Below are 12,384 nucleotides of genomic sequence, written 5' to 3' on the forward strand. Positions count from 1 at the left end.
GTAAAAGAGAATTCTGCACACACATCCCGCGCCCCAACACCCAAACAGAACATATTTTGCGTTAAACCCTTTGGAATGGACTATTTTTAGAAAAATGACAGGGGAGTTAGGAAATGTTTTTTCACAACTTTTTGCATTACAGCCCATAAAAAATGATTATGTTTTAATTTAATTATGACATGTCCTGTACTGTGATTGATTCTGCTGATAGTCAAGTACCGAATGGAAAGACCATCCTATCTTTATGTCAAACAGATAGCAGCGTTCTACCTGCTCTGAACTTGGGGAGGTCACACGTGGTGCCCAGGCGTGGGCCAGGCTTGGCAGGACTGCTCTGGGAGCAGCGTTGCTCAACATTGCACACTGCATTGCTTGTGCTCACAGCCCATCTTGTGCATGAAGTAACATAACCATGGAAGGAACAGCCTGGTCCATTAATATTTTTTGTGTACTTTTAAACCATAAAAGCAACATGGTGACATCTATAGAAAATTTCCAGCAATAGAAAAATTATTCTAATTCTGTTCACCGTGTAATCATTTTGTATATTCTCTGTTTTTATGGTACTTCTTTCAAGCTGAAATCATAAAACACTTGTTTTCTTAGCCCAAAGAATGTCAGCACACTGTTATTATTGTTGCTTCCTTTGTGCAACATTTCACTTTCGCTCTGTACTCAAGGAGGAAAGAGGGAACTTGGTTGAGGACCTACAGTGCCGGGAGCCGGCATATTGCATATTGAGTGCATATTGCATATTGAGTGCAGCACTTTTCAGGATCTGGAATAGCTCAACTGGAATTCTATCACTGCAGGTAGCCAGCGTGAGGAACTCCACCCATGACAAAGGTCATGAGGAAGGAGGCTTGGCATACGCAAAGGCGGGATCAAGCCTCAGGAGTCTCCCTGGAAATTCTTGAGCAATCTACCCCCCAAACCAGAGTCTGCCTACTTTCTGCTTTGTGCTTTCACCTACACCTCTGACTTTACGGGGGGCTGTCCCCCACTACCTCTCTGAAAAAAGTTAGCTTACAGCTCCAGTTAATAATTCCTGGGTGTGACAGTGTTTAACCTACAAACTCCTTTGGAAATCCTCTAGCCTGCCTGAATAGGTTTTTCCGGCCTCATGTGATTGTTCGGAGCCTCCCAACTGTGAGAGGCAGGAGATGTCCTAAACTGTCTAAACACAGATTCTTTTGAGTAGTTAAAAGATTGATTAGAAATTGTATTGGTGAAGGGATTTTCACTTGTTGGGCCAATGTTTGCTGCTAAGTTTCCATATCCCTTACCTGCTGTGTCCCTGGCAGTGTATTGATTAATATAATTGGTGTAAATAGTAGCTTTAATGTTTGTAACCTGGGACCCTTGAGTTAATTCTTTTTCTTGTTATAGCCCACCACACCTTTGCTCTGTAGGAATGCAACTTTATCTAATGCTTTTGGAGGGTGGCTCCTGACCAATCACCTTTAGAGAAAAATAAGTTTTCTGAAGAAAAGGTCTTAAAATGTTAACAGGCCTCCGGGCCAGAAGATGATGCAAATCACCTAACTTTTGCATATGCTAAGTTTGCAGGAAGAAAGCCTGGCTTGCTGCCTGACTCTACCCCTTCCCCCATTATCCTCTGTGCATAACTTAAGGTATAAAAACTACTTTGAAAAATAAAGTGTGGGCCTTGTTCACCGAAACTTGGTCTCACCATGTCGTTCTTTCTCTTACCTTCTGGCTGAATTATTCAGCCTCTTTTCTACGCTGAATTTCCTCACTGAGCTATCCTTATCTCAGCCTCTTTTCTCCACTGAATTTTCCTACTGAGCTATCCTCATTCTATTACTCTTTATATCCTTAATTAACGTTTAATTAAGCAATTGTTTCCTGATCTTCGCCTACGCCGTCTCTCCTTCGAATACCCTGGTTCAGCCGGGGCTGGTCCTCGGCAGGTGGCGCCCGAACAGGGACTTTCGAAGGTAAGCTCCCCAAAGCAATCAGAGCCATCAGCCCTATTGCTCCCCGTTCTCGGAACAACTGGGTGACCAGCCCTCTTGTTCCCCCACGGAGCAGTTTGGGTCACCAGCCCTACTGCTCCTCCCTCGGAACAGTTTGGGCCATCAGCCTACTGTTCCTCCCCCGGGACAATCTGGGTCACCAGCCCTATTGTTCTTCCAGGGTTCGGGACGGCTAGGACCCCACTCAAGGGTGCCGCGGACCCCCCTGTAGGATAGACAGGGCGAGAGGAGTGGGAAGTGTTGAAAGTGTTAAAAGAGTTAGACTTAGAGAGAGAAAACGGTTTCTAGAGTTAAAAGGCCAAAGAAAAGCCTGATCTTTTAAAAGCTAAAAGCTTTATCTTCTATTATACTTAATTTTCTGACATGGGTAACATGAAACTAAGAATGACAACTCTTTATACAAGTAATCTTGAAACTGTTAAAGAGGCTACTGTTAATTTAGATACTTGGGTGAAGGTAAAAAACAACTAAAAACGTATCCTATAAATATGATTAAAAATGTTCTGGACCCTCGTCATGAGGCTGTGGGATAGCCTATGGGAGAGGCTACAGCGGTGGATGGTAGTGGGTCTCCACCTTCTGCGCAGATCATATTTTCTGCCATTGACGAAGAAAAGGAGGGAGACTGTGCTCTACCTCCGGAGGAAGGAGAGGGCTTACAGGACGCTGCGGCCGGGCGCCCTGGCGAGCCCCCTCCCCCTCTACACAAACCTTTAAAAATTTATCCAACAATTTCTGATTTAAGGCGACTACTCCACCTCCGCTTGCACCTCCCAGGGCCTAAGAATTCCCCAGTTTACATCCAAAGTCTCCCAGAGCATTGCCTAAAGCTGAAAAAGATAAAAAAGATTTCTTTTAAACAAAGGAGCTTTAAAAAAAAAAAAAAAAAAACACACAATATACAGAGCCTGCTCCTTGAAGAAAACCCCCTCAGGGGGGCCTCACCCAAGCAAAAAAAATAAATAAATAAAAAGAGAAAAAAAAAAAAAAAGTAAAAAAAAAAAAAAAAAAAAGAAAAAATAGAGAAAGATCTAAAGATAGAGAAAAAGCTAAAGAGTGAAAAGGAAGGAGGAACAGAGAAGGAAGGAATCAGGGAATGCAGCAAGATTGAGAAAGGAAGAAAGGAAGTTAGAAAAAGAGATACAGAGAGAAAGAGAGGGAGGAGGGAAGAAAAAGAGAGAAAGAGGGTAAAGGGAAAGAAACGAAGGAAAGAGAAGGGTAGCGAAAAATGAAGGGGGAGAAAAAAGTGAGAAAAGCAGGAAGAGAGGAAGAGAGAGACTGTAAGAGACGCTGTGACCAGGTGCCCTGGCGAGCTCCCCCTCCCCCCCACCCCCTCTGCGCAAACCTTAAAAAAAAAAAAACAACTTATCCACCACTTTCTGATTTAAGGCCATTGCTGCCGCCTCCGTTTGCGCCTTCCAGGGCCCAAGAGTTCCCCACTTTGCCCCCAAAGCCTCTCAAAGTGTTGCCTAAGCCTGAGGAAGATAAGAAGGTTTTTGAACAGTGGAGATTTTAAAACAGACTGCGTGCACAATATGCAGTGCTCCTTCACCCAGGCTAAGAAAAAAGCGGACGGTAAAGGGATATAGCAACAATATTAACCCCTGATATGCCGGTTGCTCCGATTCCAAGGGGAGTGGCTGGCCCCTCTTCTTGAGGGCATTATAGGACTTGTGCTAGGGTGTAGCTCGCTTTCTTTTCAAGAAATTTCGGTGGTATATGGTGTGGTAGATTCTGATTATATTGGAGAAATTATAGTTTTGATCTCGCCGCTTACCAAAACTGTGCAAATTAATAAAGGTCAAAGAATAACACAGTTTTTGCTTTTACCTTATCAGGCAGGAAAAAACTTGACTTCTCAAGCTAAGAGCCACAGAGCGTTTAGATCTAGTGATCCAGCCTTTTGGGTGCAGGAAATTACAGCTCCAAGGCCTTTAAAAGATCTTTTAATTCAAGAAAATAAAATGTCAGGGCTATTAGACACAGGAACAGACGTCTCTTAACATTGCTGGGAAAGACTGACCCAGCTCCTGGCCAACACATACTACTAAAAATGAGTTGAGATCAGAGAAACTGGTATGCGGGGTGGGAATGCTGTAGAGAAAAAGGTGAGGGAGAGTTTAAAACCTTGAAGAGTAGTGAGTTCCCCGTTGCTGGAAGTATTCAAGCAAATATTAGATGGTTGCTTGTCATCTAAAAAGCTATAGACCAGATTTAGGTTACAAAACGATAACTGGAGAAGCTTATAAACATGTTGTGCAACACCTCTTTACTTGCTTCTCATATTTAGGTCTGCCAAAACTTTTAAAAACTGGTAATGCCCCTTTGAGGCTGCGGAGAGATTGTTTACTAACTTTAAATGATTTCCAAAAATTATTAGGGGACATTAATTGGATATGCCCACATTTAAAACTGACTACTGCAGATTTAAAGCCTTTGTTTAATTGCTTAAAAAGTGACCCTAATTCCAGTTCTAAGTTGACTAGTGAGACAGAGTTGGCTCTTGTTAAAGTAGATGAGACTTTAAATGATCAGTTAATTAGGATTAATACTACCAAAAGATGAGATTAAATTATTCTTCCAACAAAACATACACCTACAGGGTGCTTGTGACAAAAAGGCCCATTGGTTCCATCTACCAGTGATCCCAAGAAAAATAGTTTTATCTTATCCTAGCTCAGTGGCACAATTAATTATATAAGGAGGAAAAAAGAAGTGTGGAACTTTTTAGAGAAAAAAAAAAAAAAGAGTAGCAAATATAGTAATTCCATTCAATAAGGATCAACTGCAAGTCTTCTACAAAATAGTGATGATTGGCAAGTTGCCCTGATAGATTTCAGGGGTCAAATTTTGTTTCATTTGCCCTCAAGCCCCCACAGTCGTTAAAAGTTCAAAAATGTTAGATTGGCAGTTTGAGGATACCTGTGGAACTTTCCAACCCTATGTAGTTCCTACGCTGCCCTTTACCCTATGGGGGAGAGACGTGCTGTCTCAAATAGGAGATACTCAGAGAAGGGTTTTCTCAATTTCTTAGTTATCAACAGGAGGTACAATTAACAATACTTTATATATTGTTATAAATATGTAATATAAATATATTTGCCTAATTACAGTTTGCCTAATTAGATATGGGTATAAATAAAATATAATAAAGGTATACCTAATTCTATTTATAGATCTATACTTAATTTGTATATAAATTAGTATGTATACTATATATGCATATTGCAGTAATATAATGTGTGTGGCTGATATTAATTGGTATGGATTGATGTGCTGTGATGATATATGTTCTGTATACTGTATAATTATATATGTGTGACATGTATTGTTTCAGTACATTGGTTTGTGTTGGTTGGTATTAGCTGTGTACGTGTTGTATTGCTGTAATATATATTAATTAACATTAATTATAAAGATTAATTCAAGTATATTATGTCAATAAGTCTATACTTGTTGCCATATATACATACATTTTGCATTTAGGTATATCTGTATATCAAAATGAGATAAGGAGGTTATACATTTATTATTTAAATTTATAGAGACCTAAACTAAACATTAGACCTAAATTAACATATCTCTAAATTTACATTGTTAAAATGTAAATTTTAAAAATTAAATTGACAACTGCTTGATAATTCCTTTGCCGTAAAACCCCCATAGGTGTAATTGGGGTGGCCAGACAAAAAATTGGTTTTATAGCAAAACGGCCCCCTAGAGTGGGTCCATCTTCCCACTCAAACTAAAAATGTAGTGGCTTCTTATCCGGGATTGATAGATACTTTGATATTAAAGGAAAAAAGCGGAACATTGAATTATTTGGTAAAGAGCCATCAGAAATTGTAATTCCATATAATAAGGAACAACTTGATGCTCTTCTAATGTTTGAAAATTGGCAGATTGCTATAGGAAACTATTTTGGTCAAAATTTTTGCATCATTTACCTTCACATGTTTTGCTGAATTTTATATCCAGACATCCAGTTATTTTTCCTGTCAGATGTAAACAATCTCCTATTCTAAATGCTCAGATAGTTTTTACTGATGGGTCAGCAAACGGTAAAGCCTCCATAGTTACTAAAAATCACCAAAAGGTTTTAAAAACACAGGAAACTTCAGCTCAAAGCGCTGAAATAGCAGTCATAGAGGCTTTTGCTATGTTTGCAGATGAGGAATTTAACCTTTATTCTGATTCTCAGTATATTGTCGGGTTGTTTCCACATATTAAAACTGCGGTTTTGTCTGAAAATAAAACTACCATATTTAATTTATTAACTAAATTACAGCAACAAATTTGGAAAAGAAATAAAATATTTTTCATTGGACACATTCGGGCTCATTCCGGATTGCCCGGCCCTTAAAATGCCTTTAATGATTTGGCTGACTTGTTAACCTGAAATACAGTGGCTACTGTGATTGAGGAGGCCAGAGCCTCTCACTTACTTTATCATCAATATGCTACTGCCTTAAGATATCAATTCCAAATTCCCAGAGAGACTGCTCGAGAGATAGTTCGTTCTTGCTTATATTGCCCCACTGTTTATAATAGTCTACCTATGGGAGTTAATACTCGCGGTCTCAAACCTAACGTACTCTGACAAATGGATGTAACTCATGTCTCTTCATTTGGAAAACTGTCCTTTGTTCTTTAACTGTAGACACCTTTTCTCATGTTATTATTGCAACTGCTCATACAGGGGAAGCAATTAAAGATGTAATACAACATCTCTTTACTTGTTTTTCATATTTGAGCCTGCTAAAAGCTCTGAAAACTGACAATGCTCCTGCGTCTAAGTCTTTTCAGGAATTTTGTATAAAGTTTCAAATTAAACATAATACTGTCATCCCTTATAATCCCCAGGGACAGGCCATTGTTGAAAGAGCGCATCAAACATTAAAAATCCAAATTCAAAAACTAAAAGAAGGGGAGTTTAAGTATAGTTCTCCCCATCAAATCTTGCAGCATGCTCTTTTCGTAATAAATATTCTAAATACTGATCTGGCTGGAACTACTGCAATGCTTCGTCATTGGTGCCTGGAGCAATTAAATGCAAAACCATTAGTCAAATGGAAGGACCTCCTCTCAGGACAATGGAAGGGTCCTGACCCATTATTAACTAGCGGTCGAGGATGTGCTTGTATTTTTCCACAGGATGCAAATTCTCCAATTTAGATCCAGGACAGGTTGATTCGCCATGTTGCAGACCCCCAGACATCCAGTTCCCCCATTGCTTCAATCACAAAAGAGGAGCCCGCCTGAAGGGGAGGCAAGATAAACATCGAGATCCCGGCGGGACCGACGGGGCTGCTGCAGCGCGAACTCCAACCAGAAAATAATTCTACTTACTCTGTTTTGGCTTGTCTACCCTCTCCTTATGTTTTTCTCTTTACCAATGATTCTGGAAAACTTAATGTACATGTGACTTTCACTGGTGGACCCAATGTAGTGACTTGTGAACAATGCATGCTCTCATCTTGTTTAAACCCTCAATATAATGTTTGCTCCTTTATAGTGTTACAATGTCCACCTTATCTTATGATGTAACCACTTATTGATATGTTAACTATAGTCTTGCTATGTTACAACAACTACAAGATTTAATGTGATCACGACGATTTGTGGGCTTTACTTATTTTAGGAATATCAGCTTTAATAGCAGCAATTACTTCTGTTACTGTGGCAGCAATATCATTGACTCAACAAGTGCATACTGCCCAATATGTTGATACCATGTCTAAAAATGTTTCTTTAACTCTAGCAACACAGAAAGTTATAGATAGAAAATTGGAGATGAGAGTAGAGACCTTAGAAGAGGCAATAATGCATATTGGGACTGAGTTACAGGCTTTAAAAGTGAAAATGTCTCTGTCTTGCCACACTGATTACCGGTGGATATGCGTGACATCTTTAAAGGTAAACGAGACAGATTATGAATGGGAAAAAATCAAAAATCGTATCTCAGGTGTTTGGAACAGCTCTGACATTGGCCTGGACTTAGAGAAAGTTCATAATCAAATACAGGCCCTGGAACACTGTCGACTGGATTTTACCACCGCTGGAGCAGCTAATGACTTTTTTCTCACCTTCTCTAACTTTATTTCTGGAAAAAACATTCTGTCTAATATCTTTAGTTCTAGTTTTGCTTCTCATAATCATTCTTCCTTGTATTGTCAGGATTCTTCGGCAGAACATTCAAAAGCTCGCGACTGAGCTGCATCTGGCTGTTTTAAGAAATAAAAAAGGGGGAGATGCCGGGAGCCGGCATATTGCATATTGAGTGCATATTGCATATTGAGTGCAGCACTTTTCAGGATCTGGAATAGCTCAACTGGAATTCTATCACTGCAGGTAGCCAGCGTGAGGAACTCCACCCATGACAAAGGTCATGAGGAAGGAGGCTTGGCATACGCAAAGGCGGGATCAAGCCTCAGGAGTCTCCCTGGAAATTCTTGAGCAATCTACCCCCCAAACCAGAGTCTGCCTACTTTCTGCTTTGTGCTTTCACCTACACCTCTGACTTTACGGGGGGCTGTCCCCCACTACCTCTCTGAAAAAAGTTAGCTTACAGCTCCAGTTAATAATTCCTGGGTGTGACAGTGTTTAACCTACAAACTCCTTTGGAAATCCTCTAGCCTGCCTGAATAGGTTTTTCCGGCCTCATGTGATTGTTCGGAGCCTCCCAACTGTGAGAGGCAGGAGATGTCCTAAACTGTCTAAACACAGATTCTTTTGAGTAGTTAAAAGATTGATTAGAAATTGTATTGGTGAAGGGATTTTCACTTGTTGGGCCAATGTTTGCTGCTAAGTTTCCATATCCCTTACCTGCTGTGTCCCTGGCAGTGTATTGATTAATATAATTGGTGTAAATAGTAGCTTTAATGTTTGTAACCTGGGACCCTTGAGTTAATTCTTTTTCTTGTTATAGCCCACCACACCTTTGCTCTGTAGGAATGCAACTTTATCTAATGCTTTTGGAGGGTGGCTCCTGACCAATCACCTTTAGAGAAAAATAAGTTTTCTGAAGAAAAGGTCTTAAAATGTTAACAGGCCTCCGGGCCAGAAGATGATGCAAATCACCTAACTTTTGCATATGCTAAGTTTGCAGGAAGAAAGCCTGGCTTGCTGCCTGACTCTACCCCTTCCCCCATTATCCTCTGTGCATAACTTAAGGTATAAAAACTACTTTGAAAAATAAAGTGTGGGCCTTGTTCACCGAAACTTGGTCTCACCATGTCGTTCTTTCTCTTACCTTCTGGCTGAATTATTCAGCCTCTTTTCTACGCTGAATTTCCTCACTGAGCTATCCTTATCTCAGCCTCTTTTCTCCACTGAATTTTCCTACTGAGCTATCCTCATTCTATTACTCTTTATATCCTTAATTAACGTTTAATTAAGCAATTGTTTCCTGATCTTCGCCTACGCCGTCTCTCCTTCGAATACCCTGGTTCAGCCGGGGCTGGTCCTCGGCACTACAGTATGCCGAGTGCTTGTGTTTTTGTGTGATTGTTTGAGGGGCTAATTGTGTGCATGTGTTAGTTACTCAGTCGTGTCCAACTCTTTGTGACCCATGGACTCTAGCCCACCAGGCTCCTCTGTCCATGGAATTCTCCAGGCAAGAATACTGGAATGGGTTGCCATTTCCTTCTCCAGGGGATCTTCCCAACCTAGAGACTGAACCCAGGTCTCCTGCATTGCAGGCAGACTCTTTACCAGTTGAGCCACAGAGTTGGTAAGGAATCCACCTGCAATGCAGGAGATCCAAGTTCAATTCTTGGGTCAGGAATATCAGCTGAAGAAGGGATAGGCTACCCACTCCAGTATTCTTGGGCTTCCTTTGTGACTCAGCTGGAGAATTCCATGGACTGTATAGTGCATGGGGTCACAAAGAGTCGGACACAACTGAGCAACTTTCACTTCACTTGAGGGCCTAATTAAGCACATAAAATATCCATGCAGTACCTGCCAGTAGCCCTGTGCACAGCAGCAATGGAAAAGGCCAGTACTTGGGAGAGGTGGGTGTGAGTTTTCCCATTGCTCAGAGGAGGCCACCGACTGGGAAGGAGGCTAAGCTTGTCTCAGGCCGAGCTTGAACTCAGAATCAAGTCCTTGTGGCTCTGAGCCGTTTGCCATTTTAAGTGTAGCAGCCAAGGTATGCCCCATTCCAGAGTTCAGTAGAACACTGTCCATTTGAAACCACTGGGTCCATGTAAGCACTCTCACTCACTCTGGTGCAGCCTGCACTGGCACTGATACTAGAAAAGCTACTAGTGGCGTTTGTAGTTGAGTGTGAGCAGTTACTGCCTGCACAGTAACTGCAAAGAACACACCTGTCCAAACAGCTGGCTGTAATCTGGTGTTTGGAAGATTAACATTGATAACATTATTTCTTGGCATCTAAAAGATTTTTAAACAAAAAGTCAGTCATGTATCCAGTGGTAAATTGCCTAAGCTGTTTGATGAAGAGAGAAAGTAAAGGTCCCTGAGCCCCTCGGTGTCACCTCCTGCTGCTGCCGGCCCTGTGGGCAGCGCTGCTTTTCAGAAAATGCCTCTGAGCCTGTAAGGGAGTAGGAGGCGTGCTGCAGACCGGCATCCTGGGCGTGGAAACTGGGCGCACACACGTGCTGGCTGGCTGTGCAGGCTCAGGCAGCACAGCCCATCCACACAGCGAACCATGTCCCTCTGTGAACAGAAATTCAGTCTGGAAAGCTTTCTAAGTAGTTCATGAATGCTTGACCAAGAAATGAGATTAAATCTAAACCTGTAGCAATTTAGAAACACAAACCAGTAACAAAGTAGTTCAGTAGTCTCACTAGTCAAGAAAAATATTATCCCATTATGCTGTATCAGTGCAGTTCAGTTGCTCAATCGTGTCTGACTCTTTGCAACCCCATGAACTGCAGCAGGCCAGACCTCCCTGTCCATTACCAACTCCCAGAGTTTACTCAAGTTCATGTCCTTTGAGTCAGTGATGCCATCCAACCATCTCATCCTCTGTCGTTCCCCTTCTTCTCCCACATTCAATCTTTCCCAGCATCCTGGTCTTTTCCAATGATTCAGTTCTTCCTGTCAGGTGGCCAAAGTCTTGGAGCTTCAGCTTCAGCATCAGTCCTTCCAGTGAATATTCAGGACTGATTCCTTGATTGACTGGTTGGATCTCCTTGCAGTCCAAGGGACTCTCAAGAGTCTTCTCCAACACCACAGTTCAAAAACATCAATTTTCGGCAGTCAGCTTTCTTTATAGGCTAACTCTCACGTCCGTACATGACTACTGGGAAAACAGTGCTGTATGTCAGTTGTATCTCAGTAAAACTGGAAAAAATAAAATATAATAGAGCATTATTGTTCCTTCCCTGCGTAGTGCTGAGCACAGAGCTGCCCTGAAGGCTTCAGCTTAGGGTGAGGGGTCCTGGGATCCACATGGACACTCACCATCATCCGCATGGACTGAAGTGTCTGCCACAGAATGGACTACTTCCTGAAAGTATATAGAGGTTTTTTGGTTTTGTTTTTTAGCTTTATTTTTGACTGTGCTGGGTCTTTGTTGCTGTGTGGGCTTTTCACTAGTGAGGCACAGGCTTTAGGGCACGTGGGCGTCAATAGTTTCAGCAGATGGACTCAATAGTTGTGGCTCCCGGGCTCTGGAGCACAGGCTCAATAGTTGTAGTACACAGGCTTAGAGGCAAGTGGGATCTTCCTTCAGGGATCGAAGCCATGTCTCCTGCATTGGCAGGCAGGTTCTTTTACCAATGAGCCACCAGGGAAGCCCCAGAGGGTTTTTTTTTTTAATTAACTGAAGTCCCTAATTTATTCAGTTTCCCTAGACTTAATGTTTTTATTCTGTCCCCCACCCCCACCCCGACCCTATCCAGGGAGCCTATCACATTTAATAGTCCTGTGTCTTTATGGTCCTCTGGGCTGTGACTGCTTCTAAGGCTTTGCCAGTTTCTGATGACAGTTTTCAGGGCGACTGGGTAGGGCGGGTACTCTGTGGAATCCTCTTAACTGGAAGTGGTCTGATGACTCAGGATTAGACTGGGGTTGTGGGGTTGCAGTGGCACGTGTGTGAGGGCTCACACATCCTGCTGCTGCTGCTGTTGGCCTAACTGCTGGCTGACGGGTTCTCCATGTCTCCTGGGACCCCACTACCCACCCCACCCCCATTCCCCGGAGTCTTTGGGAAGAAGTTGGTCTGCACATCCCCAGCCCAAGGCATGGGTTCCAATGGCATCCGTGTCCGCGGAGTCCTGACTTGGAGTTCCTCATGTATTTATTCACTTATTTAGATCAGCATGGACTCATTATTTTTTTTTATACTTGGATTATAATCCAGTACTGTTTTGCTTATTTTGTTGCTCAGATTGTTCCAGCTTCGGCCCCTGAA

At 42.0% G+C, this 12,384-nt stretch overlaps 1 protein-coding gene across 8 annotated transcripts in view; it reads left to right on the forward strand.

Moving 5' to 3' along the window:
* The window catches only part of SPIDR (scaffold protein involved in DNA repair), a 283,594-nt gene that overhangs the window by 203,092 nt on the left and 68,118 nt on the right, over window positions 1-12,384 (forward strand). The gene's annotated exons all lie outside the window — the stretch shown is intronic.

Source organism: Bos grunniens, chromosome 14 (assembly GCF_055505025.1).
Source record: "Bos grunniens cultivar Pamir isolate PY7600 chromosome 14, Bosgru_T2T1.0, whole genome shotgun sequence".
In the NCBI taxonomy this organism is placed as follows: Eukaryota; Metazoa; Chordata; class Mammalia; order Artiodactyla; family Bovidae; genus Bos; species Bos grunniens.